This window comes from Cupressus sempervirens, chromosome 7 (assembly GCF_028749045.1).
Source record: "Cupressus sempervirens isolate cs-2001-9-10 chromosome 7, ASM2874904v1, whole genome shotgun sequence".
NCBI classification, from domain to species: domain Eukaryota; kingdom Viridiplantae; phylum Streptophyta; class Pinopsida; order Cupressales; family Cupressaceae; genus Cupressus; species Cupressus sempervirens.
Window position 1 is genome coordinate 754070581 of NC_143124.1, and position 9167 is coordinate 754079747.

Consider the following 9167-nt stretch of genomic DNA (forward strand, 5'->3'; position numbering starts at 1 on the left):
AATACTATAACTTAGTTGCCAATACAATTCCTTTGAAGCTCAAATCCAACACCCAACTCCATCTTTGTTCAACTCAAATCAAATTTTCATCCTCTGACCATACAATACATTACCATACACAACAACCACACTCATATCTAGGGAAAACATCTTTCCTTTATACCCTATCCAATTTATTAACCAAGGCATCCTATTAAGGCTTTTCCAATATACAATTGATTACATATGACCACTTTAAGGCATATACAATAATTTTTCCACATGTTACAATATAATTAACACTTTATCCAATAAGGATCAACATGTTACACTAGCACAACTAATTGCTAGTAAGCATATTCCACATTTAACTTGCACGACCTCTTAAGAATAGTCTCCAAGATATGCTATTTTGAACATAGAATCATGAACATGTCTTAAAACACTACCTAAGCTCACACACATTGATTCCACTTTGTTGATAAGATACAATCAAACTACTGACAACTACCTATGACATAATTTCTTACACACTAGTCTACTACCAGTCTTTACCAAATGAATTGTAACTCATCCAATACTTAATAAAAATGTAAGTGAACATAGCCATAGCATCTAAAATCAACTATGGACATGATCCTAAGTTCACAAAACTTAACCCATTGTGTGCCAAATTCGTCGATTTAATAAACCTCTACAATGTACAAAATCCCTATCTATCAGGATTGAAACATATATGTTACCATCAATGAAAAATCTATCATCATTACAACACATCATCAACATATCTAAGCACTAACTAGACTTGTATACTTAACAACTTCATCAATATGAAAGAGCCATAAGAGAGAAATATAAAGGAACAAGATGTGTGATCCTAAATATTGATGGTAAAAACATATAGAGATGAATCTAAAGCACAAGGAGATAAATTTATTTGGAAGTACATCACAAGCCTAGATATACAAGAAATAAAATTGATTAAATAAATCAAATTATCATAATACTTTAATGCCCCAAAATAACATAAAATGAATATATTTATAAATTATATATAGAATACAAATTAGTTTTATTATTTCAAATTATACACAATTGATTGATTGCAACTGCATTAAAAGTTAATGAGAAATAATTGTGTTTTCTAGATGTCCCCAAAAATATGCTTGATCTCTTTTTACAAGTAGTGTCAATTAAGTGTTGTGGTTCAAAATTAAAATACATCTTCTCAATATTGTGTTTGTGCATGACAAGGTTGTGATGGTTCAGAATTGTTAGATAACACTCCAACATTCAAGGGAGAAAAGACAGCAACGCCCAATAACAATTCCATCAGAGGGTTTGATGTGGTGGATCAAATTAAATTAGAGTTGGAAAAAGAGTTCCCAAGGGTTGTGTCTTGTGCTTAATCTTGTCCTCCCATCTAGTGTAGCAAGGGACTCTATTCTTTTGGTTATGCACTTTCTCTTACATTGTCAAATAATTCCATTGATTGCATTACTATTGCATGTTACTAAATTTAATAGTTCACTTGATTGACTGGCTCTATTATACTAATGTGCATTTCTTTGTTGGGTTGTTATTCGATGGTGGAGAGAGAAGAGTGGAGTGTAGTGTTACGAAGAAGGAATTCAAGAAGTGTAGGTTTGAGTGCAGTCAATCAAAATATTCCTGCTCCAAACTCAACTTTGCAGACCCTTATTACCAAATCTAAACTCAAAGGTCTCAACTAGCTAGATTTGGTTGCACTTTCAAGTTAAATATGGACTATGAATTGATCTTTCAATTTAGATTAATGAATCAATGAGGGTATAAATGGAATATATTATTTCTATTTAAATTTAGTGATAGTATTTAAACAAGATTTAATGACAAGAACATTTTCTATAAATTTCAGATTCGTACAATTCATTTCTATTGAATTTTGTTTTTGGATTTGATTGTGTATGTTTATTAGCATCAATGTTTTGGATCACATTCTATGATCCATCGCCAAGTCACACTCTGTAACTTGATGATGGATCATGAAACCCAATGATGAATCACTGAGTGTAATCCAAAATGTTGATGCTCAAACTTGATGATGGATCATAGACCTTGATGATGGATCACCGAGTGTGATCTAGAATGTTGATACTCAAAAACATACACAATCGAATCCAAAAACCAAATTTGATATAAGAACAATAGCACCATAACTTAATCATCATTACATGAAAATACCAACACTGAATGATACTCACTAGTGGAAAAAGAGGGGTAAACATTTATTAAGATAAAAAGGACTACAACAAGGAGATCTCAACAAGGGGCTCTACCCTGAGCAACAAGTTCATCAAATTCTTGCACCATTTCTAAGGGAAGTTTCCCCCTATCCATAATATTCTAGCCTAGAGTATAACTAGGAGCCCATTTGGCTAAATAATTAGCAACTCTGTTCCATTCACGAGGAATGTAAGTAAACCTAATGAACTCAAGAGAGGTAAAAAAGAGAAGAATTTGATTAACAATAGTGGCTAGCTACCAACTAACATCCTCAAGCTCTTGCAAGGAAAGCAAGTTTTCCACCACTTGGGAGTCAGAATCATAGATAATCTTGTGCCATCCCTGCAAACAACACTATTCTACAACATATAAAATGGCCTTAGACTCCATGAGATTTTTAGTGTAATCACCCTTATGCACTAAGAAAAAGAATTTAACATCCTCATAGCTACACCGAGCCACTCTCCCAATACCAGTAGGGCCTGGATTCCCCTGGAAAGAATCATCAATGTTAATTTTCGAAAATCCTTGGGGAGGAGGAGTCCAATGCCCATCTTGATTCACCCAACCTTTCCTCTATTGCTGAGGCTACCTAGTCACTTTTTGATATCTTTGAGTTGCAACTCCATCCAAAAGTTGAAAATTGAGGCGATTACATATAGCAAGATCAACTAGATCCATACCTTGATTTAGCACACAGTTCACTAGAATAGTTTCCTGAAGAGAATGTTAGATCTTACACCAAAGATGCATGACACCAAGCTGAACATCTTGGAAGATTCAATGATTCCTCTCCAACCAGATATGCCAGAGAATGAATGATGGGCTAGCAATCCAAGTAGCATGGAGAGGAGAGGACTTGGAGGGAGCATTGCCCAAGCGGGCCCAAATATTAGGCAAAGAGGAAGCATGCTAACAAGAGCAACCCAGAGCACTCCACCAAAGGTGCCATAGCTTAGTAGAAAATGAGCAATGGAAGAATAGATGAGAGACAAACCCCACCCCATTACCACACAAAACATAATAAGAGGGGCCCTAAAATCCATGTTCACAAAGATTATCTCACATAAGACAATAGTTGTGAGCCACTAGCCATATGAAAAAAGTGCACTTGGACCAAGAAACTTTATTCCAAACTTGCTTTCACCAAGGCACCTTAGCATTCCCAAATAATTTTCTAGTTATCTCTTGATACCTAGTAGAGACATGATATTTACCAGACAAGGTACCTCACCAAGCCAAAACATCAAAATCTAGAAAAGAAGAACACTCCCTAGAGGCCATAATTTGAGAAAGCTCCTGACAATCCATGTTTGTGCCTCTAGGAGGCCAATCAGAAGAATGCTTCCATTTGAAACCAATAACAAGTCCCAATTGATAAGGAGTCTTGTAATGAGCCACCTTATCCCATCCAACAACATGAAAAGAATCACAAAGATTCTGAAGATGAGGGTACATGGATAATATGGATGGGAATCCATCCCAAGCATTAGACCAAAACAAAGCCTTAGAGCCTCCATTACATATCCGACCTCTCTTAACTAACACAACACCAGCCTTTAGAGTATGCCAAACCATTGAGCCACGACCTTCAAGAGGAAGTGCAAAAATAGAGCAAGGATCAGCAACACAAAACTATTTATGGGTGATAATACGAGCCCAAAGTTGATGTTGTCCAGAGCACCATCACCAATAAAGCATAGCAAGCAACACTTGACTACTCAAGAGAGCTGATCAAAGACCAAGATCACCCTCCTTTAGGCCTACAAACAATCTCCTAGCTAATCAAACTCTATTTAGTGCTACACAAATCACTACTCCAAAGGAATTGTTAAGAAAGAGCATCAAACTCCTTGAGAAAGTAAATAGGAGTAGCCTGAACTATGCTTCTATAAGTAGAAAGAGCGTGTTACTCACTAAATTCTCTTGACTTTTATATGTTTTCTAGACAATCCTTATTTAATTAACTTTTAATGTATTTCTATTGAATTTGAAATGAATCAAGAGAGGTTTAACAATATGTCTAATACATTCTTGTGTAGGTGGGCACACCATTGGTTACTCTAGATGCACAAGCTTCAGGCAAAGGCTTTATGGGAAACCAAATTTGATAATGGAGCAAAGTTATTCAACAAATTTGAAATCACAATGCCAAAGATCTAGAGGAGACAATATCTTGTCAACCTTAGATGTTGGTAGCCCTACTAAATTTGATAGTCACTACTTCCAAAACTTGGAAAGCTTCAAGGGGCTATTGATCTTTGATGAGAAGCTCTATACAAATCAAAAGGACTCCAAATTATCTTACTAGAGCAGTTGTAAGTGCATATACTAAGAATGAGAAGACGTTCTTTGAGAAATTTGCAAAATCTATGGTGAAGATGGGAAATATCAAGCCCTTAGTTGGATATAGAGGAGAGGTTAGAAAGAAATGTGGTCACGTGAACTAAAAATAAGACTGGGCAGACAAATTGTGAGAAATATTAAAACAAACGAAACTCACAACCTAACCCTAAAAACTGCTCGGGAGCAACTATTATCGAGTGATAAATTTTGCTCGGTAACCAAAGAGAATAGGCGGTAGGAGAGTTTACTGAGTTAGCTCGGTAAATGAAGGACACACAACTCGGTAACCAAAGGATACCAAATGAGCTCGATAGACAAAGAGATTACCGAGTGAACTCGGTAGACAAAGAGATTACCGAGTGAACTCGGTAGACATTGTGATTACCGAGTGAACTCGGTAACCACAAGAAAGGTAGAGCACGGTAAAAGAAAGCATCGAGTGAGACCAGTAGCCATTGTAGAGAGGAGCTCGATAGATGAAGGTACCAACTGAACTCGGTAAAGACTATAAGATTAAAACTCAAACTAAAGAGAAAACTGAGTGACTGACTTATGACGTGGACATTTCCACCATTGAAACTAGAGACTCAAAGCTTCAAAATTTCAAATAAACTTCACAAATACAATGAAAAAGAAGCAATGGAATCACGTATGCCTGTTAACTTACTATTCAACTTGGATTCAAACTATTAGAAAATTGGGAGAATTTGGCTTCAACCAGAAAACCCTAATATAACCCTAAAACTTCAAACTTCATAAAACTTCAAACTTGCAGCTCTAATGGCTACATACAATAACACTTGGAGAAATCAATGCTTCAACAGGATGTATGAAATAATAAAACATTCAACTTAAAAAATGACACAAAGGAGCACGTGCAACTGCAAGCATGAATAACACTTCCTCCTGTCACTGCACCAATGGATCTGCTGATCACTTTTCCTTCTTCCTTCTCTACTCTGCAACTTTTGAGCTCTTCAACTTCTTCTCTCTAACTCAACTAGTCGAATGAATGATAAAACATTCCTTTTGACTTCAGCAAAATTGTTTTCCCCCCATTTCTGCATTTCAAAATTTCACCTACCAGCAATAAATTTATTTGATCATTCTGCAAGCCGTCAGGGAGGTAGGTGGGTGTTTGGCTCTAGCAAGAAACAACCAACCATAATTAATATTCCAACACTCCCCCTTTATCCCGAGCCAAACAAACAAGGATCACTACTGATCCAAATCAACTACACCAAGTCACTCTCTTAGGTGTACAAAAGTCCCAATGCCTAATGGCTTGGTGAAAATGTCTGCTAGCTGCTGCTCAGACTTGCAAAATTCAATTTTGATATCCCCATTCTCCACCAACTCTCTGATGAAGTGATATCTGATCTCTATATGTTTGCTTCTACCATAGAAGACTGGATTCTTAGACAATGCAATAGATGAGATGTTTCCACAATAAATTGTGGTTCCATCCTCTTGCCTTTCATTCAAATTTGTCAAAATCCTCCTTAGCCAAATAGCTTGACATGTTGCTGCATTTGCTGCTATGTATTCAGCCTCTACTGTAGATTGAGCAACAATAGGTTGCTTTTTGGATGCCCATGAAATTTCACTTGATCCTATGTGAAACATGTATCCGGAAGTGCTATTCCTATCATCTAAACTTCCAGCCCAATCACTATCTGTGTAACCAACCAACTTGAATTCATCATTTGCAGTATACAAAATCCCAAATCCCTTGGTACCTTTCACATACCTTAGGATCCTTTTTCCCGCTTGCCAATGGGAATCCCTTGTTTTTCCATAAATCTAGAAATTACGCTTACTGCATGCATTAGGTCTGGCCGAGTTGCAGTAAAATACATTAAGCTTCCAACCATACTCTTGTATAGTGTTGGATCCACTCTTTTGCTAGAGTCTACCTTGCTCAATTTCAGACCTATTGCTGTTGGTGTGGGGGCTACCTTACTGTTTTGAATTTTGAATCTCTCCAAGATTTGCCTTGCATACTTTTCTTGAGAGATGAAGATGCCATCATGCATTTGTTTTACTTCTATGCCTAGAAAATATTTCAAGAGACCTAGGTCTGTCATTTCAAATTCACTTTTCATGACCTCTTTAAACTCACCAATTAGAGCCTTGTCATTACCAGTAAAAATTAAATCATCTACATAGAAGACAACAATCAACACACTACCATCTGCTGCCTTGATGTAGAGAGTAGGCTCACCGTTGCTTTTGCTAAAGCCATTGCTCATTAAATATGAGTCAATCCTACTGTACCATGCCCATGGAGCTTGCTTGAGCTCATAAAGAGCTCTCTTCAATCTGTATACTTTGTTCTCTTCACCTGCAACTTCATAACCAGGTGGCTGCTCCACATACACTTCTTCCTTCAATACACCATTTAAGAAGGCAGACTTCACATCCATTTGAAATACCTTCCACTTGTGTTGAGCTGCAATTGCTATGACAGCACACATGTTTTCCATTCTTGCAATTGGGGCATAAGTCTCATCATAGTCTCTTCCATACTGCTGTTTGTAGCCCTTCACTACCATCCTTGCCTTATGCCTATCAATATTACCTTCAACATTGCATTTGGTCTTGTAGACCCATTTCACTCCAATCACTTGCTTCTTGGGAGGAAAATCAGTTAGCTCCCATGCCACATTTCTTTCTATAGCATCTGTTTCCTCATCCATGGCCTTAAACCATTTCCTCTCCTTAATAGCTTCCTCAAAATATATTGGATCACTATGAGAAAATAATGCAAAATTAACACTCTTATCATAATCTTCATATCTTTCATCTTGGTATATCTCCCTAAGACTCTTGGTCTTTCTTGGTAACAGGGAGGAGAGTGTGGGATTAGAATCTTCACTGCTGCTGCTTGGCCCTAACACTCGATCATGCCTAGAGGAGCTCGGTAATGACTGAAGCTGCTTGCCTTTCCTTCTATCTGCTACTTCTTCTTGCTGTTCATCAACATCCTCTTCACTCATAATTGGTACTTTACTTGAAGTTCTTGGTGATTCATCAATTTTTCCATACCAAGAATGATTTTCAAGAAATTCCACATCTCTTGAAAGCATCATCTTGTTGTTCAATGGGTCATACAATCTGTATGCCTTTGATTCTGGGCTGTACCCTGTGAAAATGCATTTCACACCTTTGTCATCAAATTTCTGTCTTTGCTCTTTAGGCACATGTGCATATGCAACACATCCAAACACCCTTAGGTGTTCAACTGTCCATCTTATACGTGACCAAGCTTCCATTGGAATTCTATCACGAACTACCTTTGTAGAACACCTATTGATTAGGTAAACTGTTGTTGCCACAACCTCTCCCCAAAATTCAGTTGGGAGACCTTTCTCTTTCATCATGCTCCTTGTCATCTCAACAATGGTCCTATTCTTTCTTTCAGCCACTCCATTCTACTATGGTGTATAGCTAATTGTGAGCTCTTTCTTTATGCCATGTTTCTTGCAAAAATTTACAAAAGAATTGGAGGTATACTCCCCTCCTCTATCTGATCTTAGGACCTTGATATAATTTCCACATTCTCTTTCAGCCTGGGCTTTAAATTCTACAAATTTATTAAATGCTTTAGATTTATTCTTTAAGAAATACACCCATTTTCTACAACTAAAATCATCAATGAATGTCATAAAATAAGTACTCCCCCCAATGGAAGTAACTTGCATAGGACCGACTAGGTCGGTATGCACTAACTCTAATGGATATCTAGCCCTCCTAGAATTTCTAGAATTAAAGGGAAGCCTATGTTTCTTACCCAAAATATAAGCCTCACACTTGTCACATGAATTTCCTACACGTGGCAAACCTTCTACCATTCTTTTATTTGACAATAAATTTAAACTAGCATAGCAAAGACGACCATACCTGAGGTGCCATAGCCATGAGGGGTCTTCAGTCACACTCTTTACAGCTGATTGTGTGTGAGGTGCAGTACTAACTTGAGATGAGAAACATGTCTCAATCCTCAAGGGAAACATTCTGTTCTTGGTCATTTAAACTGCTGCAAGTAAATTTTTGCTCCCATCCTTTTCTTGAATGACACACATGTCATTCTCCATCAACACTTTGTATCCATTTTGAATAAGCTGACCAATGCTCATCAAACTGTGCTTCATACCAGGGGAAAAATACACATTTTGTATTTCCCTTTTCTCACCTTTCTTAGTGCGGACCATAATAGATCCTTTTCCCACAACTGGTAGGGTTCCATTGTTACCCATCTTAATTTCTGATTTGAAACTCTTGTCAATGAATGAAAATAAGGTTTCATTGCCACTCATGTGGTTGCTACATCCACTATCGAGGTACCAAACCTTAGGGCTTCCTTCTTCACCAACATTACACATGATGAAGGCAGTGTTTTCACTTCCCATATTCACATCAGCCACATTTTCTTGTCTTGACTGATCTTTCTGCTTCTTCCAACATTCATTTGCATAATGCCCATATTTATGACAATAGTGGCATTATACATTACTCTTATTTGAGTTGTAGTTTTTCTTACCTCCTCTTGAAGTATTTTGTGAGCTACTTGCTCC

General features: G+C 37.1%; 1 pseudogene; it reads left to right on the forward strand.

Annotated features, from left to right (window-relative positions):
• Positions 1-1565: 1565 nt before the first annotated feature.
• On the forward strand, positions 1566-4694 carry LOC149549459 (peroxidase 72 pseudogene; annotated as a pseudogene).
• Positions 4695-9167: the final 4473 nt, after the last annotated feature.